Raw genomic sequence first — 26,846 nt, 5'->3', positions numbered from 1 at the left:
GGAGACGCAAGAGGGAGGGGATATGGGGATATATGTGTACATATAGCTGATTTACTTTGTTATACAGCAGAAACTAACACGACAGTGTAAAGCAATTATACTCCAATAAAGATGTTAAAATTAAAAACAAAAACAAAAAACAATGAGATACCACTAAACACCTATTAAAATGGCCAAAATCCAGAACACTGACAACACCAAATACTGGCAAGGATGTAGAGGAACAGGAAATTATCTGTAATGTTTTGTAATGGACAAAAGCCTTGAACAGACAGTTAACCAAAGAAAGATACACAGATGACAAATCAGCACGTAAAAAGATGTTCAATATTATTAGTCATTAGGGGAATGCAAATTAAAGCCACAATGAGATACTATTATAAACCTAATAGAATGCCTAAAATCCAAACCAAAACAACAACAAAAAACTGATGTTATCAAGTGCCAATCAGGATGTAGAACAATTGGAACTCTCATTCTCATACATTGCTGGTGGAAATGCAAAATGGTACAGCTACTTTGGAAAATATTTTAGCAGTTTCTTATAAATTTAACAGACTTACCATACAGCCCAGTTATCCTAGTCCCAGGTATTTACCTAAGTGAAATGAAAGCCTCTGATGACACAAAAACCTGTATGTACATTTTTCTCATTTTCCTCTCATTTTCAGCCTTGATCCTGCCACCAGATGTCTCAACTGCTTTTGGCTTCTCAGCTTGACTCTCAGTTTTTCTTACAAACTTTCCTTATAACTCTTCCTAATCATCCTGTTCTTTGCTGCTTCAGTAAGTTACGCATCTTAGCGTCAGCCCCTGGAACCTAACCCCTAGCACCAGCAAATACTCCACCTAGGACTACTAGTTTCAATTATAAGCATGATGTCATGCAAGCCCATTGCTCTGTTTTATCCATAAACATTTTACTTTTTAAAAATAAATACACAATAGCATGCACTCTCTAATGGGCCCTCTACTAATTTTTGTTTTTGTTTTTGTTTTTGCGATACGCAGGCCTCTCACTGTTGTGGCCTATCCCATTGTGGAGCACAGGCTCCGGACGCGCAGGCTCAGCGGCCATGGCTCACAGGTCCAGCCGCTCCGCGGCATGTGGGATCTTCCCGGACTGGGGCACAAACCTGTGTCCCCTGCATTGGCAGGGGGACTCTCAACCACTGCGCCACCAGGGAAGCCCTCTACTAATTTTTAACACACTGCAAACTACCAAACTATGAAGTCTTACAAAAATTGGAATAAAACTTCTCTAATGGCTGTTTAACTGAAGAAAATCCTGAGACTGAAAGACAGTACATAAAAATAAATTTTACAACCGCTTATCTATACGTATAAGGACTTTCCTAATGCTCTTCAAAACAATTCAGAAATACAAACAAGGGGGCTGGGGCTCAAAAGTAAGATTAGATCAGCTTTTTTTTTTTTTTTTTTTTTTCTTTGGCAGCACCGCAGCCTGTGGAATCTTAGTTCCCTGACTAGGGATGGAACCCGGGCCCTCAGCAATGAAAGTGCAGAGTCCTAACCACTGGACCGCCAGGGAATTCCCTAGGTCAGGTTTTTTTTTTAAAAGCTACTTTTTTTGGTGTATGTGTTCGAGTTTAAAATTTTTGACCCAACCTCCCACCAGCAGTGTTACCACACAAAATAAATATAAAATTACAAAAAGTGCTACTTAGGAATAAGAAGGGTATCCTGATTGTGTATAGGACTGACATGTAGCCTAACCTTTGGGATATGGCTATCAGGGAAAGCCTTGCAGAGGAAGTGACATTTAGGCTGAAACTGAAAGAGTGAGTTTATCTGAAGAAGAACGTTTTAGACAGGGAATAATGTACACAAGGGGGTTGAAGTGGGAAAGCACTTGCACTATGAGGAACTGAAACAGACAGTACAGTGTGGTGATGAAGTGCCCAGGTTCCAAAGTCAAATGGCCTGGGTTTGAATCCCAGCTATGCCCCCAACTTGCTGTGTGACCTTGGAAAAGTTACATAACCTCTCTGGACCTTGGTTTCCTCATTTATACCCACCTCATAGGGTGTTTGTAATTGTTCAGTAAATATTAGCTTATTACTATTATGACTGGTGAGATTAAAATGAAGCAGTACTACAAGATGTTGGAGGGCCACAATATCATAGAGGTTTTTAGGCCCTATTAAAGATTTAGGATTCATTCTAAATGTAATGGAAAACTATTGAAGGATTTTAAGTAGGGGTGTGGCATCATGAACCTTGTGTTTTAAAACATTAATCAATTGACAAATATTATGCTTCTGCTTTGTGGCAAAAAAAAAAAAAGTCTCTCATGAGCTAAACTTTTCCTATCAGTCCAGGCTTCTTTTCATTCTCTCCTTTGCCCCTTGATCTTTTCACATGTGATAGTCACTTTCTGGTAAGTATTAAGCCAATTCGAAGTTCAGCCCTCATAGGAGTGTTCTTCCCTTCCCCCTCCCGCTTCTCAAACACAGTGTCCCAGTGTCAGGGAAAGTCTACTACTCTTCCCTGGAAACATGGGAGTACAGATGGTCTCCGTACTCTTTTTTTGTTTTTTTTCTTTTTTTGTGTGTGTGTTTTCTTGCGGTACGCGGGCCTCTGATTGTTGTGGCCTCTCCCGCTGCGGAGCACAGGCTCCGGACGCACAGGCTCAGCGGCCATGGCTCACGGGCCCAGCCGCTCCGCGGCATGTGGGATCTTCCCGGACCGGGGCACGAACCCGTGTCCCCTGCATCGGCAGGCGGACTCTCAACCACTGCGCCACCAGGGAAGCCCTCCGTACTCTTTTTCTGCTAGTCTTCAATTGAGCTGTTTCACCCTGTTTATCTCTAATCCACCCCTGACTGTTAGTTTCTGTCCTTCTGGAATCCACTTGGGATCAACAAGCACCACCACCAACCTCCATTACGGCCATCATCTCAGTGGCTCCGGTGTTCCTTGGTCTTGCTGTCCTCACAGTACTCTAGAGCTACACAGGGACTGTTGAATCTCTGCATTCTAAATACAGACCACTGAAAACGAGCAGCATTTTGGGAGGAGTTTTACCCAGACACTTGCCTTCACAGATGCTCCTTCGTTGCCTACTCTCCCCTTCCCCACCTCCACATCAAACATAGAGCTTCTCCAAGGTTTGTACCTGCCATCAGGCTCAAAGGGTCTCAGATCACCTTCGCACTATCTGAATATTTCTGTACATCCTCCCACCTCCATACCCCTACTCTCAATGAAAGTGCTTTCTTTTACTTCATCATTTTCTCTGGAGGTAGTTTCCCCTCCATCATATGGTTCTTCTTTATGGTGGAGAACATACTGGTGGAATGGCTACAAGGGAATACGATTGGATTTGGGAAACATGATTGGGGTTAGGATGTCTGTGAAACAAATCCACATTAGTTTATTATTAAAATACCACCTCCATTTAAATTATTTGTTTATTGTCTGTCTCCACAAGATACAAGCTCCAAGAGGGGTGGGTCTCCCTTGTCTGTCTTCTTTACTGCTACATCTCCAGCACCTAGCACAGACTGCTACTCAACAAATATTTATGGAAAGAATGAAAAAAATAATATGAGCAAACCAATAAATAATGAGTGACTTGTGCTACTGGCACTAGGATCCTTTGGAGCACTCTGAGCAGAGGATTGAAGCAATCAGATTTGCAGGTTATCAAATGTCTCTGTATGGACTAAATGTTTATGACCCCCTTACAAATTCACATGTTGAAACCCTAACCCCAATGTGATGGTATTAGGAAGTGGGGCCTTTGGGAGGTAATTAGGATTAGATGAGGTCATGGAGGTGGAGCCCTCATGAATGGGATTGTACCCTTATAAGGGTCATGATAGAGCTTGCTTCGCCCTCTGTTTTCCACCATCTGAGATTTCACCAAAAAGATGGCCATCTAGGAACCAGGAACTGGGTCCTCACCAAACACTGAACCTACTGACTGGCACCTTGATTTGGACTTCCCAGCCTCCACAGCCAAAAGAAATAATTCCTGCTATTTATAAGCCATCCAGTCTATGGTATTGTTATAGAAGCCCAAACGTACTAAGTCTTCAAGTTGTCACGTCATCATAAGCAGCAGTCTGTATTATCCTCCCAAGTAACAGTTATTAAATTAGTTCTCAAGTATATGTATTTCAGTGGGAGAATTCATTACTGTAGATATTCAAATCTATGAACAACTTCCCCAGAAGAGCTGAGGAGATGTCACAAACCTAAGACTGCCTCCTCCTCTTTCTACATCACCTATTTTTACCCCCTCCATCTCCTCACACCGCAGCCCTTTATTCAGCTGCACTAGTTAGCCATTGTAACCCTTTCCGAGAATTTAAGCTGAGATCTGGATACACAGCCCACTCTGATATGGTATTTGCATTTCGTGCTTAATTTGTCTAAAACATTACAAATTCTACACTCCTACATTTCTACTGTTATAATCATAATACTATTTTGGTACTTCTCTTCTGCAAGTGAGATTAGCATTTCCATATAAAATAGAAAAACTGCTGGTCGTCTCCCTAATGTGTCTAGGGGCTTCATCCAAGCCTGAAGTTTAAATTCTCAGCACCTGGGACAAGACATCTGTTTATGCAAGTTTCTCAGTGCACTGAAGTGCTGCTGTGGACTCCCACCTGGGTCTCTTCATGTCAGCGGATGACCTGGCTGACTTTTCCTTTGGTAAAACAGAAGGAACCTGAGATCAGAGACACCATTTGGGAGTTTTCTCCTAAAACAACATCTCTTGTTCCTAACCCTTATAGGATTTTCCAACAAAATGACAAAGCATGGAGGCTGCACCATTAAAGGAGGTGCCAGGAAGCCAGTGGTTCTAGTGTCCAGAATAAAGAAAGCTTAAGAGCTTTGCAGCTAGTGCTCACACCCAGAGCAGAACCAAGGGAGTGTCTCAGGAAGGGGCCTAGAAGAAGCAGAAGAGCCCCCAACACATTTCCATCAAGATCGGGGACATTTACGCCTGATATTGATGAAGATTTCTGGTATGACTGTTGGTGACTGTTTGTGTGACTGCTGGTCTCATTTTATGAAATCTTGCTGTCAGAGAACTAAAGGTTTAAGCAGGACAAAGAAACAAACTTTTCAGACAGGGTCAGGAACATGGAGAGAAACTTCCCAGATGACCTTTTTGGGCATATTTTTCAATTCCATAACTCTAATTCTGACCTTAAAAATCTACAAGTTGTTCATCAACTCATTTCAGTGTCTGAAGAGTGAGGAATAAATTGGGAAACTGCATCACAATTTAGATGTATCCAGGCAAGAACCCAGACTGAGAAGACATTGGTTGAAGCTGGAAAAGAGGGCAAGAGGCCAAAATCACAGATTGTGGAACTACAAATTAACTTGTTTCAGGGTCATCTTAGCAAGGACTCTGGCTTGCATGTCAATCCACAGCCCTAATACCCTAACAGAAAGAAAAGTGTTAAGTCTTTACGTTGCGGGGATAGCAGCAACTGTTTCCCCAGAAATCACCTGAGGTTGAAAAGGCAACAGTGAGAACCTGGGGCTCCTCTCAACCTCCAGAACCTTCTCTCTGGTCTTCTGGCACCTGGCATGTCCCAGGGATTTAATCCTGATCCAGTCTACTCATCTTTACCTGATCGTTTTCAGCATGGCCAATATTCCTCTCCCTTTACCTCATCCCTTCAAAGTAGGCTCTCGGCTAAGGGAGTTCAGGATGCCTTTATGTGATATCCTTTCCCATGGCTGCCATACCACTGAGCTGTCTGCCGCTCCAAGCCATGCCCAAATGTCAGGAAACTGAGCCCATTTTTCCTACGTTGAAGCAGGCGACTTAAAAGGAATAATACTGTAATGAAATTATAGATACTTTTCCTATCTTAAAAAATTTCAGTATGGTGGTATTATTATTTATATTATAATAAATAAAATAATATTTTCTTTAAATATTTTATAAATTCCTAAGTATATTTTTTCTAAAATAAAATAAACAAGTATATATTTAAATACTTTTATAAAAATGAATAGGTTAAACATAAACACTTAACCTATTGCTATAACAAAATACTATTTTTATATAAAAATTTCAGGAAAAAGTTTTTCCACACATATTCTAAATATACCCTAATCATGCTTCTATCCTCTCTATCCTAGCCTAACTCCCACTAGAATGTAAATCCCTCCTCCACAATGATGTGAGTCTTCCCCATCCTGCCAGAATATAAGCTTCATGAGAGCAGGTACTCCTTTTTTGTTCACCACTCTATACCTAGCTCCAAGAACAATGCTTGATAAACAGTAGTCACTCAATAAATATGGCTGAATAAGTGAATGTACATCTGCATGCATCTTTACCCAAAGACAGGAACACTAAAGAAAGAAATCAAGTGGAGGCAATAAGAATGCCTATGTTACTTGGGTCTTGTTACAGTATTAATAATGGATAACATTTATTAAGCACTCATTAGGTAAATACGCTAGGCACTATGCTAAACACTTGATATGTAAAAATATGATATAGACACTATTATTAATTTTATTTTTTAAAAATCTGAAGAAAACAATTTTTGAGAAGTTAGTATTATTATGGACCTACATATAATATCTTTTTTAATTTAGCAAAGTACTAAACCATCTTCATGAGTTACTCTTCATAATAAAATTATAGAATAAAACAGTGTTCAAGTTCTTCTTATTCGGATTCTCAAAGTCACAAAGGAAGTAAAAGAGGTGCAATAAGGATTTTGATTCCTTAATTCTAGTATATGGCCAAAGCAGCTCAAATTTCTTCCCAGAAGGCAAATACAAACATCTGTGGTACTGTTGCCTATGTCACAAGGTTCTGGTGGGGGAAAGTTAATAAGCGATTACAAAATTCTTTGTAAATACAAAGTGCTATAGAAATGCAAAACATCTACAACAACAATAATTAGTTCTAATCACCATCTATTTTCTGTGTGCAGCTGTCTCTCAGAATTCACTTTGGGAGCTTAATCACCCCATCTCAACAAATAAAGTAACCTCCCTCTTTCTCAGACCCTACTAAGAAGCTGTTCCTCATTCCTCCCCACAGCCATGCCCAAGCCACCCTCCACCCCCTACACACATCCTTCTCCCACATGATGAGCAAAGGCTGAATGCTGACATTATTAAGAAAAAAGAGTTCAGATTGAGCCTTGAGCCTTTTAAAACCCTTGAATTTTAAACAAAATTGGGCACAAGGTCCTGGAAAAATATACAGACATTTCAAACTAGAACTCCCCCTCCTGCCCTACACAGGTAGGGAACTTTTCCTCCCTCTGAGTTCCAGTAATGCTCAGGTAACTATGCTAAAATACCAGGTTGATAAATTGTTTATTTAGCAATGTAAGGCTCATAAAAAACACTGAATACTTATAGCAATCATGACACTGATCAATTCAACATTCATGTTTGTACTGTCTATGGCTTCTTGAGTAGTTGTAAAAGAGCATATGGCCCACAAAACCAAAAATATTTACTATCTAGTCCTTTATAAAAGTGGTTTGTCAGCCTTTAATAGGGTATGAATATATGTAGAGAAAAGGTCTGAGGCCGGAGTCCTAGGGCGCTCCGATATGATAAGAAATATGAGATAAAAAATATGAGGAGGAGCAGTTCATGATATAGGCAGGAAACCAGGGGAGTGTGGTATCTCCAAAGTCAAGTGAACATCGTTTTGAAGGTCTCAAGGAGTGATCGACTATGTTAATATTGCCTAATGGATAAGCAAGATGGGGACTTAGAATTAAATCCTGAGTTTCATAAACTGCAGGCCACTGGTGGCCTTCACAAGAGCATTCTCAGTGGAATGGTAGGAATGAAAGTCTAATTGATGTGGTAGGTTCAGGAAAAAATGGGGAGAGAGGCACTGGAAACAGATAAGAGTTATGCTAGAAAGGAGAACAGAGAAAAGAGCCATAAATTGAAAATGGTTGTAGAATAGAGTACATTTCTGTACTGTTTGTGGTTTGTAGTTCTGTGATTTGCAGTTCTGTGGTTTGTTTTTTGTTAAGATGGTATATCACAGCATGCTTGTGTGCTGATGAGAATATGGGAATGATCCAGTAGAGATGAGAATGATGATGAAGATGGGCAAGGAGAAGAGGTTAAATTATGATACACTGTGGAAACTGCATCCTTACTGGAAAGGGAGTTTCAGCAGTTGGGTGAAGAGACTCCCTGTGTCAAACATCTAGGGTAAGCAAGGGTCCTCAAAAAAGAAAGAGAACAATTTATTTGAAACAGAACAATTAAGGTGGGCCCTGAGGCAGACAGCTAGCTGGCCTCACTCCTGTAAAAGGTAGTGGTTTTCACCTAATGGAAAGGGCCAGGAAGGGAAGACTTTGGCTGAGCTGTCCAGGGATGGAAAGCATCCTGCAGACTCTGAAAACAAACCTGACTTGAAAGCCATGTTGCCTGCAATAGGCAAACAGCACTCCCTAGGTTGGTTTTCCTTTTGTTATCCTTTACTAACATCTCATTCAGATATTCCAGTTTTCGATAAAGAATCTCACAAAAACCGTATGTTCACGTGAGAATCCGCATGGTAAAAGAGCACAATCTCCTTGAGGCCAGCCAGGGCAGTGAGGGAAACTGTGATCAGGAAAGGGTGAATGAATTCCACAGGTGATGCCTAGCCACAAAGTCCACACAGCCCTTGATTTTCACTCCTTAAAAATTTTGTGTCGTATTTAATTAAGAGGAAAACTCACAAATTCATAGAAGATGAGGGGCATAAAGGAGGGACAAGTACTAGTAAGATCATGGGTATAAAGGCATACAGTTTCTCTTATAAAACAAAACTCTGAACTTTCATGGTTTAACTCTCCAGAAAGACTCTCCAGGAAGGGAGGGGAAGTTCAGCAACCCTGTCCCCTTAATTTCTCCTTCCCAGGTGGGTTCTTTAAACCCAAGAACTGTAACTGACCCCAAGAGTACAATGTTCTTTCTTTCACATTCTGTTACAAGTGTAGTACTCAAAAGTCCTCCTGCCTTTGCAGGGTAGAGACAGACTAGAACATTCAAAAGCCTTTCCAGGAGACTGGGGGAGAATGAAGCTAACAGAAACTGCAGACGCAAGAAAACAGAAATATGAAATCTAGGCACATGGGCTTTGAAGCCAGATGATCCTGGATTTAAATCATGGCTCTGCCACTTATTGGTTATATAACCTTGAGCAGGTTACTCAACCTCCCTGAAGCACAGTTTCTTCATCTATAAAGTGAGTAAATTTCTACCTACCTGTGTCAGTTCAGGTCCAAGAAGTAGACACCAAGATCAGACTAGACTTGCAAGAAACTGGGGGAAATGCCTGTGGAAAAAAATGGGGAGAAAGCTAGAGAAGGCTGAGATCTGCCAGACAGTGACACACATCTAACCTGTGAGAAGTGAGGCAAAGAAGGAAGGTAGGAGGGGCCTTAGAATGCCATGAAGCTTTCAGAGAGTATCTGAAAGCTGATGTAGAATCCTCAGGCCAAAATCATCTGTCAGAGGCGTCCTCTGTCTCACAGGAATGGGCCTGCTGTGTACCACCACTGTCTGGAAAAAGACCACAGGAAACGTGGCCTCGGAGCAAATGTGGTGGTGTATGTAGATCAGAGCAGGTGGGGCATCAACTACGCTGCCCACAGTAGGAGATCTGAGAGACACATTCCCATGGTCGCACACATCTCCTTCTCCACAGGGGACTGGGGAGCAGCTCCTCCATGGTTCCATGGGGCCTCTCTTCCTAAGCAAGGGCCCACTGAATGGAAAAAACTACAGCCCTCATCACTGCTGCTGATCTCAGGCCTGCAACTGGTACTCATACTCTGCCTCCTCCTTTCTAAATTCCCCTCACTGTCATCTGTCACCTTGGCTGGTCTTGTTGATTCACCTGGTAGTGTGACCTGAGCCTTCATTCCTGAAGTAGGTAATCATGCTGTGGGTAACCACATCCTTCTCAGACTACAGTTGCTGCATGTGTCCATTCAAGAGGGCAAGGAAATGCCCAACTGCATCACAGAGATTCCACACATATTCCCTCTCTGTTCCCATTGGGTAAAAACACCCTTACCTTCTCCTGCTGATCAGGGTCAATTACTTCTGCCAATATGGTGGCTCTTCTCTCAGGCTGGTCCCTGGACACAGGAGTCCAAAATGCCCTGGTGGCAGCCATCACTTATAGTTCAATAGGATCCTTGCTGTGTCCCCTGGCAAGAGTACACCTTCTTTAGAGATCAGAACCTCCAACTCTACAAAGCTCAGAGGTGCAGGGATAGGAAGTATAAAATCCCCCACTGGGTCATTGTGAGTAATGGTAAGTGGGGTTACTTCTGCTTGTACCCCTTGCTTCCCAGAGCCATGTATTCTTCCCATACACACACTGGCACTTTAGCTGTGCCTTTAAAAGGCTATTCAACATTTTCTGAGACCAGCTGCCCCTGGTTGGTATAGTATGTGATATGACCAGTGGACCTATGATCATGGGCCCACTCCACACTTCCTTCACTATGAAGAGGCTCCCATGTTTGGATGCTAAGCTGTGTGAGAATCCCTGCCTGTAGATCAGGGATTCCGTAAGCCCCTAAATAGTGATGCTGGCTGAGCCATTACAGGTAGGAAATGCAAACCCATACCCCAAATAAGTCATATATTCCTGTGAGGATGAACCACTGGCCCAGCCATTGTGGGAGAGGCCCAAAGCAGTTGACTTGCCACCAAGTAGCTGGTTAGTCTCCTCAAGGAAAAGTGCCCTATCAAGGGCTCAGCATTGGTCTCTATTGCTGACAGGTTGAATATTCAGAGGCAGCAGGAGCCAGAATTCCAAGGGCCTGCAACGTGATTGTCCCACTGGAGCTTAACATATGCCCATACCGCACCATTTTCTACCACTGACACTTCCAACACCATAGTATCCTCCAGATCCTATTGGCAGAGACTTTCCTTTTCTAGGTCTCACTCAAAGCTGGCAGCCTTTGGTCACTCTATGTGAGCCAGAGCAATAAACCTAGCTGTAGAAAATATTGCTTTCCAAACCCAAAGAGGACTACTGGTGCTGTGCTTCCATCTTTGTGGTAGGGGACACAAGATACAGTGATTTGTTTTTTACTTTGGAGAGCTATCCCAACATACTCCTGACCATTGGAATCCTAAAAACTTCACTGAAATGGCAGGTTCCTGAATCTTTGTAGGGTTTTTCTCCCATCCTCTAGAGCACATCAGCATGCCATCAATGAAATGGATCAGTGTGATGGTCTGTGGAATGCCCAAGCTGTCCCGATCTCATCAAGCTATATTATGACTGGGCAGGAAAGCTGACATAGCCCTGAGGCCAAAATGTAAATATTGTTGGCCATCCCTCGTGAATACAAACTGTTATGACCCTCTTTTCTGATTGGAACTGAAAAGAATGCTTTTGTCAGATCAATGGCCATATACCATGTACCTGAAGTCTTATTGATCTACTCTAGCAATTACATCATATCTGGCACAGTAGCTATGATGACGGCTATTGCTTGTTTAAGCCAGCAATAGTCTTCAGTCGTGCTCCAGGGATGTGATATTGTTTCCGATTTATTATCGTGGCTGGGAGAGGAAGGAACAATTTCAAAGCTTCCCACTTGGCCTTCCTCATTATATCTTTTACCCCACAGACTAAGAACCCAACATGAGGGCTACCCTAACATGCAACTATATCAATGCAGTCAGGAACAGGAGAAATGACCACTGAGTGTATCCACAAACCCAGCAGGCCCACTTGGAGCCAGATGTGAGCAAGGACTTCATTTATTACGTGGTCCCTGTAGGCCTATTAGAGGTCCACTCTATTAGAACTATGCTGATGCTTTGGGTCTCCAGGTATCAATGTCAACTCAGACTGTGGGTCTAAAAATGTCTGGGTATTTTGCCTTTCCCAATATACAATCACCCAAGTAAACATCCACAGGTCCCTTTGGGAAAAGAACTAGGGAAATCATCATAGTGTATACCTGCCATGCTTTGCTACCTATTTTTCTCCTGGGGACATCATGCTCTATTACCATCTCCGCAACTCCATGCAGCTCAAGTCCCTTGGCTGTTCCCTCAGACCCTGAAGGTCATTTCAATTATTATGGTCTCTATTACAATGAAGCGCCTCATCCCCATGGATATGTATGAACTCAGCTCTGCGACCACCTCTCCTACAATGAGCCCTGACCTGTGGAGAAGAGCCACCACTGTGATGCTAGTGCTACTCTCACCAGTGCTTTCCTGATGGCCTTGGTGAATGGTGTGTTTCCTGAGCTCTCTCATGGAATACAATCAATGGATATGTTTTGTATCCTCACATAATATAGTCATTCGTCCTTGGCCACTTTCCTCAGCCTTCTACTATCTGCCAAGATAGCTCAAGCATTTCTACTTCACTCAACATTGGGCATCACTTTCTTTCTTTCTTTTTTTTTTTTACTATTTAGTTTTAAGAGTTCTTTATAGCTCGGACCTTCAAGATGGCAGAGGAATAAGATGTGGGGTTCACCTTCCTCCCCACAAATACATCAGAAATACATCTACATGTGGAACAACTCCTACTGAACGCTGGCAGAAGACCTCAGACTTCCCCAAAGGCAAGAAACTCCCCCAAGTACCTGGGTAGGGCAAAAGAAAAAACAGACAAAAGAATAGGAACAGGACCTGCACCTCGCGCAGGGAGCTGTGAAGCAGGAAAAGTTTCCACATACTAGAAGCCCCTTCACTGGCGGAGACGGGGGTGGCAGAGGGGAAGCTTCGGAGCCACGGAGGAGAGCACAGCAACAGGGGTGCAGAGGGCAAAGTGGAGAGATTCCCACACAGAGGATGGGTACTGACCGGCACTCACCAGCCCGAGAGGCTTGTCTGCTTACCCGCCGGGGCGAGTGGGGGCTGGGAGCTGAGGCTCGGGATCCCAGGGAGAGGACTGCGGTTGGCTGAGCGAACACAGCCTGAAGGGGGCTAGTGCACCACAGCTAGCCGGGAGGGAGTCCGGGAAAAAGTCTGGAACTGCCTAACAGGCAAGAGACCACTGTTTCGGGTGTGCGAGGAGAGGGGATTCTGAGCACCACCTAAACGAGCTCCAGAGACGGGCGCGAGCCGCGGCCATGAGCGCGGATCCCAGAGACGGGCATGAGACACTAAGGCTGCTGCTGCTGCCACCAAGAAACCTGTGTGTAAGCACAGGTCACTATCCACACCTCCCTTCCGGGGAGCCTGTGCAGCCCGCCACTGCCAGGGTCCCGTGATCCAGGGACAACTACCCCGGGAGAACGCACGGCGCGCCTCAGGCTGGTGCAACGTCACACCGGCCTCTGCCGCCGCAGGCTCGCCCTACTTTCTGTACCCCTCCCTCCCCCGGCCTGAGTGAGCCAGAGCCCCCGAATCAGCAGCTCCTTTAACCCCCTTCTGTCTGAGCAAAGAACAGACGCCCTCAGGCGACCTACACGCAGAGGCGAGGCCAAATCCAAAGCTGAACCCCAGGAGCTGCGCAAACAAAGAAGAGAAAGGGAAATCTCTCCCAGCAGCCTCAGGAGCAGAGGATTAAAGCTCCACAATCAACTTGATGTACCCTGCATCACTGGAATACCTGAATAGACAACGAATCATCCCAAACTGAGAAGGTGGACTTTGGGAGCAACTGTAGACTTGGGGTTTGCTGTATGCGACTGACAGTTTTCTGGTTTTAATTTTTATCTTAGTTTAGTATTTAGCATTTATTTTCATTGGTAGATTTGTTTACTGATTTGGTTGCTGTCTTCCTTTTTCTTTTTATATAGAGATATATATTTTTTTTCCCTTTTTCTCTTTTTGTGAGTGTGTATGTGTATGCTTCTTCGTGTGATTTTGTCTGTATAGTTGTTACCATTTGTCCTAGGGTTCTCTCCGTCCGTTTTTTTTTGTTTTAGTACAGTTTTTAGCGCTTGTTATCATTGGTAGATTTGTTTTTTGGTTTGGTTGCTCTCTTCTTTCTTTTTTTTTTACTACTTTTTAAATTGTTTATTTTTAATAATTATTTTTATTCTTTATTCTAATAACTTTCTTTTTATTTCCTTGCTCCCTCCCTCCCTTCCTTCCTCCCTTTTCTTCTAAGCCGTGTGGCTAACAGGGTCTTGGTGCTCCCCAGGTGTCAGGCCTGTGCCTCTGAGATGGGAGAGCCGAGTTCAGGACATTGGTCCACCAGAGACCTACTAGCTCCACATAATATCAAATGGTGAAAGCTCTTCCAGAGATGTCTATCTCAACGCTAAGACCCAGCTCCACTCAACGACCAGAAATCAACAGTGCTGGACACCCTATGCCAAACAACTAGCAAGACAGGAACACGACCCCACCCATTAGCAGAGAGGCTGCCTAAAATCATAAAAAGTCCACAGACACCCCAAAACACACCACCGGACGTGGACCTCCCCACCAGAAAGACAAGATCTAGCCTCATCCACCAGAACACAGGCAAGAGTCCCTTCCACCAAGAAGCCTACACAACCCACAGAACCAACTTTAGCCACTGGGGACAGACATCAAAAACAACGGGAACTACGAACCTGCAGCCTGCAAAAGGAGACCCCAAACAGTAAGATAAGCAAAATGAGAAGACAGAAAAACACACAGCAGATGAAGGAGCAAGATAAAAACCCACCAGACCTAACAAATGAAGAGGAAATAGGCAGTCTACCTGAAAAAGAATTCAGAATAATGATAGTAAGGATGATCCAAAATCTTGGAAATAGAATAGAGAAAATGCAAGAAACATTTAACAAGGACCTAGAAGAACTAAAGATGAAACAAGCAATGATGAACAACACAATAAATGAAATTAAAAGTACTCTAGATGGGATCAATAGCAGAATAACTGAGGCAGAAGAACAGATAAGTGACCTGGAAGATAAAATAGTGGAAATAATTACTGCAGAGAAGAATAAAGAAAAAAGAATGAAAAGAACTGAGGACAGTCTCAGAGACCTCTGGGACAACATTGAACACACCAACATTCGAATTATAGGGGTTCCAGAAGAAGAAGAGAAAAAGAAAGGGACTGAGAAAATATTTGAAAAGATTATAGTTGTAAACTTCCCTAATATGGGAAAGGAAATAGTTAATCAAGTCCAGGAAGCACAGAGAGTCCCATACAGGATAAATCCAAGGAGAAACACGCCAAGACACATATTAATCAAACTGTCAAAAACTAAATACAAAGAAAACATATTAAAAGCAGCAAGGGAAAAGCAACAAATAACACACAAGGGAATCCCCATAAGGTTAACAGCTGATCTTTCAGCAGAAACTCTGCAAGCCAGAAGGGACTGGCAGGACATATTTAAAGTGATGAAGGAGAAAAACCTACAACCAAGATTACTCTACCCAGCAACGATCTCATTCAGATTTGATGGACAAATTAAAACCTTCACAGACAAGCAAAAGCTGAGAGAGTTCAGCACCACCAAACCAGCTTTACAACAAATGCTAAAGGAACTTCTCTAGGCAAGAAACACAAGAGAAGGAAAAGACCTACAATAACAAACCCAAAACAATTAAGAAAATGTGAATGGGAACATACATATCGATAATTACCTTAAATGTAAATGGATTAAATACTCCACTAAAAGTCACAGACTGGCTGAATGGATACAAAAACAAGACCCATATATATGCTGTCTACAAGAGACCCACTTCAGACCTACAGATACATACAGACTGAAAGTAAGGGGATAGAAAAAGATATTCCATGCAAATGGAAACCAAAAGAAAGCTGGAGTAGCAATTCTCATATCAGACAAAATAGACTTTAAAATAAAGACTATTAGAAAAGACAAGGAAGGACACTACATAATGATCAAGGGATGGATCCAAGAAGAAGATATAACAATTGTAAATATTTATGCACCCAACATAGGAGCACCTCAATACATAACGCAAATACTAACAGCCATAAAAGGGGAAATCGACAGTAACACATTCATAGTAGGGGACTTTAACACCCCACTTTCACCAATGGACAGATCATCCAAAATGAAATTAAATAAGGAAACACACGCTTTAAATGATATATTAAACAAGATGGACTTAATTGATATTTATGACATTCCACTCAAAAACAACAGAATACAATTTTTCTCAAGTGCTCATGGAACATTCTTCAGGATAGATCATATCTTGGGTCACAAATCAAGCCTTGGTAAATTTAAGAAAACTGAAATTGTATCAAGTATCTTTTCTGACCACAATGCGATGAGACTAGATATGAATTAAGGAAAAGGTCTATAAAAAATACAAACACATGGAGGCTAGACAATACACTACTTAATAATGAAGTGATCACTGAAGAAATCAAAGAGGAAATAAAAAAACATCTAGAAACAAATGACAATGGAGAAACGACGAACCAAAACCTATGGGATGCAGCAAAAGCAGTTCTAAGAGGGAAGTTTATAGCAATACAATCCTACCTTAAGAAACAGGAAACATCTCAAATAAACAACCTAACCATACATCTAAAGCAATTAGAGAAAGAAGAACAAAGAACAAAGAAAGAAATCATAAACATCAAATCAGAAATAAATGAAAAAGAAATTAAGGAAACCATAGCAAAGATCAATAAAACTAAAAGCTGGTTCCTTGAGAAGATAAACAAAATTGATAAACCATTAGCCACACTCATCAAGAAAAAAAGGGAGAAGACTCAAATCAATAGAATTAGAAATGAAAAAGGAGAAGTAACAACTGACTCTGCAGAAATACAAAAGATCATGAGAGATAACTACAAGCAACTATATGCCAATATAATGGACAACCTGGAAGAAATGGACAAATTCTTAGAAATGCACATCTTGCCAAGACTGAATCAGGAAGAAATAGAAAATACGAACAGACCAATCACAAGCACTGAAATTAAAACTGTGATTAAAAATCTTCCAACAAACAAAAGTCCAGGACCAGATGGTTTCACAGGTCAATTCCATCAAACATTTAGAGAAGAGCTAACACCTATCCTTCTCAAACTCTTCCAAAATATAGCAGAGGAAGGAACACTCCCAAACTCATTCTACGAGACCACCATCACCCTGATACCAAAATCAGACAAGGATGTCACAAAGAAAGAAAACTACAGGCCAATATCACTGATGAACATAGATGCAAAAACCCTCAACAAAATACTAGCAAACAGAATCCAACAGCACATTAAAAGGATCATACACCATGATCAAGTGCGGTTTATCCCAGGACGCAAGGATTCTTCAATATACGCAAATCAATCAATGTGATAAACCATGTTAACAAATTGAAGGAGAAAAACCATATGATCATCTCAACAGATGCAGAAAAAGCTTTCGACAAAATTCAACACCCATTTATGATAAAAACTCTCCAGAAAGTAAGCATAGAGGGAACCTACCTCAGCATACAAAAGCCATATATGACAAATCCACAGCCAACATCGTTCTCAGTGGTGAAAAACTGAAACCATTTCCACTAAGATCAGGAACAAGACAAGGTTGCCCACTCTCACCACTCTTATTCAACATAGTTTTGGAAGTTTTAGCCACAGCAATCAGAGAAGAAAAGGAAATAAAAGGAATCCAAATCAGAAAAGAAGAAGTAAAGGTGTCATGGTTTGCAGATGACATGATACTATACATAGAGGATCCTAAAGATGCTACCAGAAAACCACTAGAGCTAATCAATGAATTTGGTATAGTAGCAGGATACAAAATTAATGCACAGAAATCTCTTGCATTCCTATACACTAATGATGAAAAATCTGAAAGTGAAATCAAGAAAACACTCCCATTTACCACTGCAATAAAAAGAATAAAATATCTAGGAATAAACCAACCTAAGGAGACAAAAGACCTGTATGCAGAAAATTATAAGACACTGATGAAAGAAATTAAAGATGAAACAAATAGATGGAGAGATATACCATGTTCTTGGATTGGAAGAATCAACATTGTGAAAATGACTCTACTACCCAAAGCAATCTACAGATTCAGTGCAATCCCTATCAAACTACCACTGGCATTTTTCACAGAACTAGAAAAAAAAATTTCACAACTTTTATGGAAACACAAAAGACCCTGAATAGCCAAAGCAATCTTGAGAAAGAAAAACGGAGCTGGAGGAATCAGGCTCCCTGACTTCAGACTATACTACACAGCTACAGTAATCAAGACAGTATGGTACTGGCACAAAAACAGAAAGATAGGTCAATGGAACAGGATAGAACGCCCAGAGATAAACCCATGCACATATGGTCACCTTATCTTTGATACAGGAGGCAGGAATGTACAGTGGAGAAAGGACAGCCTCTTCAATAAGTGGTGCTGGGAAAACTGGACAGCTACATGTAAAAGAATGAGATTAGAACACTCCCTAAAACCATACACAAAAATAAGCTCAAAATGGATTAAAGACCTAAATGTAAGGCCAGAAACTATCAAACTTTTAGAGGAAAACATAGGCAGAACACTCTATGACATAAATCACAGCAAGATCCTTTTTGACCCACCTCCTAGAGAAATGGAAATAAAAACAAAAATAAACAAATGGGACCTAATGAAACTTCAAAGCTTTTGCACAGCAAAGGAAACCATAAACAAGACCAAAAGACAACCCTCAGAATGGGAGAAAATATTTGCAAATGAAGCAACTGACAAAGGATTAATCTCCAAAATTAATAAGCAGCTCATGCAGCTCAGTAACAAAAAAACAAACAACCCAATCCAAAAATGGGCAGAAGACCTAAATAGACATTTCTCCAAAGAAGATATACAGATTGTCAACAAACACATGAAAGATTGCTTAACATCATTAATCATTAGAGAAATGCAAATCAAAACTACAATGAGATATCATCTCACACCAGTCAGAATGGCCATCATTAAAAAATCTAGAAACAGTAAATGCTGGAGAGGGTGTGGAGAAAGGGGAACACTCTTGCACTGCTGGTGGGAATGTGAATTGGTTACAGCCACTATGGAGAACAGTATGGAGGTTCCTTAAAAAACTACAAATAGAACTACCATATGACCCAGCAATCCCACTACTGGGCATATATCCTGTGAAAACCATAATTCAAAAAGAGTCATGTACCAAAATGTTCATCGCAGCTCTATTTACAATAGCCAGGAGATGGAAACAACCTAAGTGTCCATCATCAGATGAATGGATAAAGAAGATGTGGCACATATACACAATGGAATATTACCCAGCCATAAAAGGAAATGAAATCGAGTTATTTGTAGTGAGGTGCATGGACCTAGAGTCTGTCATACAGAGCGAAGTAAGTCAGAAAGAGAAAGACAAATACCGTATGCTAACACGTATATATGGAATCTAAGAAAAAAAATGTCATGAAGAACCTAGGGGTAAAGCAGGAATAAAGACGCAGACCTCCTAGAGAACGGACTTGAGGTTATGGGGAGGAGGAAGGGTGAGCTGTGACAGGGCGAGAGAGAGTCATGGGCATATACACACTAACAAACGTAGTAAGGTAGATAGCTAGTGGGAAGCAGCCGCATGGCACAGGGATATTGGCTCGGTGCTTTGTGACAGCCTGGAGGGGTGGGATAAGGAGGGTGGGAGGGAGGGAGACGCAAGAGGGAAGACATATGGGAACATATGTTTATGTATGACTGATTCACTTTGTTATAAAGCAGAAACTAACACACCATTGTAAAGCAATTATACCCCAATAAAGATGTGAAAAAAAAAAAAAGAACCTAGGGGTAAGACAGGAATAAAGACACAGACCTACTAGAGAATGGACTTGAGGATGTGGGGAGGGGGAAGGGTAAGCTGTGATAAAGTGAGAGGGTGGCATGGACATATATAAACTACCAAACGTAAAATAGATAGCTAGTGGGCAGCAGCCACATAGCACAGGGAGATCAGCTCGGTGCTTTGTGACCACCTGGATGGGTGGGATAGAAAGGGTGGGAGGGAGGGAGACGCAAGAGCGAGGAGATATGGGAACATATGTATATGTATAACTGATTCACTTTGTTATAAAGCAGAAACTAACACACCATTGTAAAGCAATTATACTCCAATAAAGATGTAAAAAAAAAAAAAAGAAAGAAAAAAAGAAAATTGAAATCGTATCAAGTATCTTTTCCGAGCACAGCGCTAGGAGACTAGACATCAATTACAGGAAAACACTGCAAAAAATACAAACACATGGAGGCTAAACAATATGCTACTAAATAACCAAGAGATGAAATAAGAAATCAAAGAGGAAATCAAAAAATACCTAGAAACAAATGACAATGAAAACACGATGACCCAAAACCTATGGGATGCAGCAAAGCACTTCTAAGAGGGAAGTTTATAGCAATACAATCTCACCTCAAGAAACAAGAAACATCTCAAACAACCTACTCTTACACCTGAAGCAATGAGAGAAAGAACAAGAAAAAAAAACCAAAGTTAGCAGAAGGAATGAAATCATAAATATCAGATCAGAAATAAATGAAAAAGAAATGAAGGAAACAATAGCAAAGATCAGTAAAACTAAAAGCTGGTTCCTTGAGAAGATAAATAAAATTGATAAACCATTAGCCACACTCATCAAGAAAAAAAGGGAGAAGACTCAGATCAATAGAATTAGAAATGAAAAAGGAGAAGTAACAACTGACACTGCAGAAATACAAAGGATCATGAGAGATTACTACAAGCAACTATATGCTAATAAAAGACACAACTAGGAAGAAATGGACAAATTCTTAGAAAAACACAACCTTCTGAGACTGAACCAGGAAGAAATAGAAAATATAAACAGACCAATCACAAGCACTGAAATTGAGACTGTGATTAAAAATCTTCCAGCAAACAAAAGCCCAGGACCAGATGGCTTCACAGGTGAAGTCTACCAAACATTTAGAGAAGAGCTAACACCTATCCTTCTCAAACTCTTCCAAAATATAGCAGAGGGAAGAACACTCCCAAACTCATTCTACGAGGCCACTGTCACCCTGATAGGAAAACCAGACAAAGATGTCACAAAGAAAGAAAACTACAGGCCAACATCACTGATGAACATAGATGCAAAAATCCTCAACAAAATACTAGCAAACAGAATCCAACAGCACATTAAAAGGCTCAGACACCATGATCAAGTGGGGTTTATCCCAGGAATGCAAGGATTCTTCAATATACACAAATCAATCAATGTGATACACCATATTAACAAAATGAAGGAGAAAAAACATATGATCATCTCAATAGATGCAGAAAAAGCTTTCAACAAAATTCAACACCCAGTTATGATAAACACTCTCCAGAATGTAGGCATAGAGGGAACCTACCTCAACATAATAAAGGCCATGTATGACAAACCCACAGCCAACATCGTTCTCAAGGGTGAAAAACTGAAACCATTTCCTCTAAGATCAGGAACAAGACAAGGTTGCCCACTCTCAGCACTGTTATTTGATATAGTTTTGGAAGTTTCAGCCACAGCAATCAGAGAAGAAAAAGAAAAGGAATCCATATCAGAAAAGAAGTAAAACTGTCACTGTTTGCAGATGACATGATACTATACATAATCCTAAAGATGCTACCAGAAAACCACTAGAGCTAACCAATGAATTTGGTAGAGTAGCAGGATACAAAATTAATGCACAGAAATCTCTTGCATTCCTATACACTAATGATGAAAAATCTGAAAAAGAAATTAAGGAAACACTCCAATTACCATTGCAACAAAAATAATAAAATACCTAGGAATAAACCTACCGAAGGAGACAAAAGACCTGTATGCAGAAAACTATAAGACACTGATGAAAGAAATTAAAGATGATACAAACAGATGGAGAGATATACCATGTTCTTGGATTGGAAGAATCAACATTGTGAAAATGACTATACTACCCAAAGCAATCTACAGATTCAATGCAATTCTTATCAAATTACCAATGGAATTTTTCACCGATCTAGAACCAAAAATTTCACAATTTGTATGGAAACACAAAAGACCCCGAAAAGCCAATGCAATCTTGAGAAAGAAAAACGGAGCTGGAGGAATCAGGCTCCCTGACTTCAGACTATACTACACAGCTACAGTAATCAAGACAGTATGGTACTGGCACAAAAACAGAAAGATAGATCAATGGAACAGGATAGAAAGCCCAGAGATAAACCTACGCACATATGGTCACCTTATCTTTGATAAAGGAGGTAGGAATGTACAGTGGAGAAAGGACAGCCTCTTCAATAAGTGGTGCTGGGAAAACTGGACAGGTACATGTAAAAGTATGAGATTAGGTCACTCCCTAACACCATACACAAAAATAAGCTCAAAATGGATTAAAGACCTAAATGTAAGGCCAGAAACTATCAAACTCTTAGCGGAAAACATAGGCAGAACACTCTATGACATAAATCACAGCAAGATCCTTTTTGACCCACCTCCTAGAGAAATGGAAATAAAAACAAAAATAAACAAATGAGACCTAATGAAACTTCAAAGCTTTTGCACAGCAAAGGAAACCATAAACAAGACCAAAAGACAACCCTCAGAATGGGAGAAAATATTTGCAAATGAAGCAACTGACAAAGAATTAATTTCCAAAATTAACAAGCAGCTCATGCAGCTCAATTAAAAAAAAAAAAAACCCAATCCAAAAATGGGCAGAAGACCTAAATAGACATTTCTCCAAAAAAGATATACAGATTGCCAAAACACATGAAAGGATGCTCAACATCACTAATCAATAGAGAAATGCAAATCAAAACTACAATGAGGTATCACCTCACACCAGTCAGAATGGCCATCATCAAAAAATCTACAAACAATAAACACTGGAGAGAGTGTGGAGAAAAGGGAACCCTCTTGCACCGTTGGTGGGTATATAAATTGATACAGCCACTATGGAGAACAGTATGGAGGTTCCTTAAAAAACTAAAAATAGAACTACCATATGACTCATCAATCCCACTACTGGGCATATACCCTGAGAAAACCATAATTCAAAAAGAGTCATGTACCACAATGTTCACTGCAGTTCTATTTACAATAGCCAGGACATGGAAGCAACCTAAGTGTCCATCAACAGATGAATGGATAAAGAAGATGTGGCACATATATACAATGGAATATTACTCAGCCATAGAAAGAAAAGAAATTGAGTTATTTGTAGTGAGGTGGATGGACCTAGAGTCTGTCATACAGAGTGAAGTAAGTCAGAAAGAGAAAAACAAATACTGTATGCTAACACATATATATGGAATCTAAAAAAAAAAAAAAAAAGGTTCTGATGAACCTAGTGGCAGGACAGGAATAAAGACACAGATGTAGGGAATGGACTTGAGGACACAGGGAGGCGGAAGGGTAAGCTGGGACGAGGTGAGAGAGTGGCATGGACATACATACACTACCAAATGTAAAATAGATAGCTAGTGGGAATAGTGGGAAGCAGCTGTATAGCACCGGGAGATCAGCTCTGTGCTTTGCGACCATCTAGAGGGGTGGGATAAGGAGGGTGGGAGGGAGACGCAAGAGGGAGGGGATATGGGGATAACGTATGCATATAGCTGATTCACTTTGTTATACAGCAGAAACTAACACGACATTGTAAAGCAATTATACTCCAATAAACATGAAAAAAAAAGGGGGGACTTGTATCAGAATATATAAAGAAGGGGCTTCCCTGGTGGTGTAGTGGTTCAGAGTCCGCCTGCCAATGCAGGGGACACGGGTTCGAGCCCTGGTCCAGGAAGATCCCACATGCCATGGAGCAACTAAGCCCGTGCGCCCCAACTACTGAGCTTGCGCTTTAGAGCCAGAAACCACAACTACTGAGCCCACATGCTGCAACTACTGTAGCCCACGCACCTAGAGCCCGTGTTCTACAACAAGAGAAGGCACCCCAATGAGAAGCCTGCACGCCACGATGAAGAGTAGCCCCCGCTTTCCACAGCTAGAGAAAGCCCGTGTGCAGCAACAAAGACCCACCACAGCCAAAAATAAAAATAAATAAAATAAATTAATTTTTTAAAAAAGAATATACAAAGAACTCTCAAAACTCAATAAGAAGACAAACAAGCCAATTTTTTAAAAAAACGGGCAAAAGATTTGAACAGACACTTCACCAAAAATGTTAAATGAATGGCAAACAAGCACAGGAAAAGAGAAGTTCAACATCATTAGTCACTACAAAAATCCAACAAAGCTCAGTAAGCTACCAATACATACTTATTAAAATGTCTAAAAACAAAAAAACTGATAATACCAAGTACTGGAGAGGATGTGGAGCACCTAGAACACCCACCCATACATTGCTGATGGGAATGCAAAATGACACATCCATTTTGAAAAACACTTTCCTTATAAAGTCAAACCATACCACCCAGTCATCATACTTGTAGGTGTTTACCAAAGTGAAATGAAAACTTATCACAGAGAAACCTATATGTAAATGTTTCTAGTGACTTTATTCATAATCACCAAAAATTAGAAACAGACCTAATGTCCCTCAACTGGATGGCCAAAGCATAAGGAAAAGGGACGGAAGGAAGAGAAGATCCAAGATGCAGGAAGAGCAGGGACTGAAACAGATCTGGGGTCTAAGCAGCAGCAGTGGGAATTTCTCTTTAGAACACATTCTCACTAACTCAGATCTAGCAATTCCCAAGCTCTTTGCTGCTTGGTTCTGAGTTTCAGATTCCTGGGAGAGACTATGATTGCACCGCTTTAAGCTGGATGTCTACCTCTGGACAAAATTGGCAGTAGGCAGTGGGCAAGTTACCTAAGTCTGAGAAAGTCGCTGGGACTTGTCCCTGTGCACTGGAGCCACTCACAGCAAAGGGGAACTGTGTGCTAGGTAGGTGCCCCAAGAAATGTGTATTATAAGCAAAAAGGATGCACCAGTCCTCTTCCACTAGAGGTCACCAACAGGATATGGAAAGGACAAAAAGAGTTCAGTGGCATTCTCATTACTTTTTCCCCCACAGTCTCTTTAATATCCCAACAGGTTTTTGTCTACAGCCTAGGAGAAATTACCGTCATTCTCATGTTTATATTTTAAAGTTTTGTTTAAACTACTGACAAAAGATCATATGCATTCTCACTCGGTCCTTCATCTAAAAGATAATACCTCTAAATGCTTAGGTTATGACATATATACACTATTGATACTATGTAAAAAATAGATAACTAATGAGAACCTACTGTATACAAGGAACTCTACTCAATCCTCTGTGGTGACCAAAATGGGAAGAAAATCCAAAAAAGAGGGGATGTATGTATACGTATAGCTGCTTCACTGTACTTTGCTGTACAGTAGAGACTAACACAACAGTGAAATAAAGCAACTATACTCCAGTAAAAATTAATTAATTTAAAAAATAAAAATAAATAAATAAATGTTTAGGGTATGTTAAGTAGTAGCTTTAACATGCTACTACCTTGCTCAAAAACTTGTAGAGGCTCCCTATTACCTACCACATTAAAGCATCTGAGAATTTAGAGTTCCTTATCAAATAGCCCCTCCCTGACTTTTCCAACTCCTCATTTATTAAACATCTGTTGAACATACAGTGATCTCTACTTTCTAGACACTAACATGAATATGATGACCTTATTTGTTAATCTTATTGACAAGAATTTATGGGCATAATGGAACCAAATATCTGAACTGAGACCATCCCAGAATATTTGTGGCATGTTTGCCATAATTAAAAGATATCACACACACCAAAAAAAAAAGTTGAAAACATAGTCTCTATCTTGCAAGAGTAGTTCTGTGTGGTACAGGCTACTGCCCAGCAACCTTTGACCCTGTTCAGAATCCAGGCTGCCCCCAGGTCTACCTTGTTCATGCCCACCTTGCTTTTCTTTTGCTATTCCTTTGACCTTGAAAATCTTATCTTGTGCATCATCACTCTATTCTGTGCCCCCCACTCGAGGAAATACGGTAACCATCTTCAAAATATTTGTGCTTACTAACCTCTCCATACTCTGAACAATTCTTGTAACATAACAAAAAGCTGTCTTTTCTGAGTATGAGAAGAACTTTGCATGTAATTTTTCAAAAATTAAGGAATTGGATAAATTTTTATCCAATTTGTAATACGTTAGTATCAAGAATAAGTTAAACGATAATTATGTGTTTTCCTTAACCCAAGCACCTCCCTTCATGAGGTAATCTGTCTCTCCACTCCTTGGAACTTCCATTACATTTCATTCCTCTACTGAGCACAAGTCGTTTTCTGTTTTGCATTATGGTTCTCTGTCAATACCTGTTTCTTCTGTGAGATTATGGCTCCTTGAGGGAAAGATCTGTGTCTTACTCTAATGTGCACCCCTTCTAGTTCTCAGCACAACACACTTTTTTCTTAAATAATGAAGGAAGGTATTAACCAACAGAGATTTCTATGGTGATATTATTACAGTCTCATCTTCCGTATAAGCCTGTCGAACAGCCTAGAAATAAAACACTTTAAACAGTTCAGAGAACCCTATCTGTGAAATTGTTGGTACAATGTAATTCTAAAGTAGGTTTGGGGCCCCCCGACTATACAGAAAGCTGTCTTCTCTTCTGTGTTACTTTCCCAAGCAAAAAAAAAAAAAAACAGATAGTGGTTCCTGAGAAATAAGTGCTAATTTTAGCATTCCGTATATTAATGATTAGCAAGCAGCCAGTTCTTTCTCAGTAGCAGTACAGTAACATGGTTAGGAACTTGGGGTCTGCTGTCAGACTACCTGGATTTCAATCTTACCTCCACCACATATTAGCTATGGGACCTTAGGCAAGTTGTCTAATATCTTTGTGCCTCATTTTCATCACCAGTAAAAGGTAGAAACTTAACAGTACAGTCCCTCTAAGGGATGGTGTGAAAAATTAATGATTTAA

The 26,846-nt window shown here is 40.7% G+C and overlaps 1 pseudogene; it reads right to left on the bottom strand.

The window, feature by feature from the left end:
• The window catches only part of LOC115867787 (ras and EF-hand domain-containing protein-like), a 168,876-nt pseudogene that overhangs the window by 141,166 nt on the left and 864 nt on the right, over nt 1-26,846 (bottom strand).

This window comes from Globicephala melas, chromosome 6, assembly GCF_963455315.2.
Source record: "Globicephala melas chromosome 6, mGloMel1.2, whole genome shotgun sequence".
Lineage (NCBI taxonomy): Eukaryota > Metazoa > Chordata > Mammalia > Artiodactyla > Delphinidae > Globicephala > Globicephala melas.
This window is presented reverse-complemented; position numbering and strand designations above follow the sequence as displayed.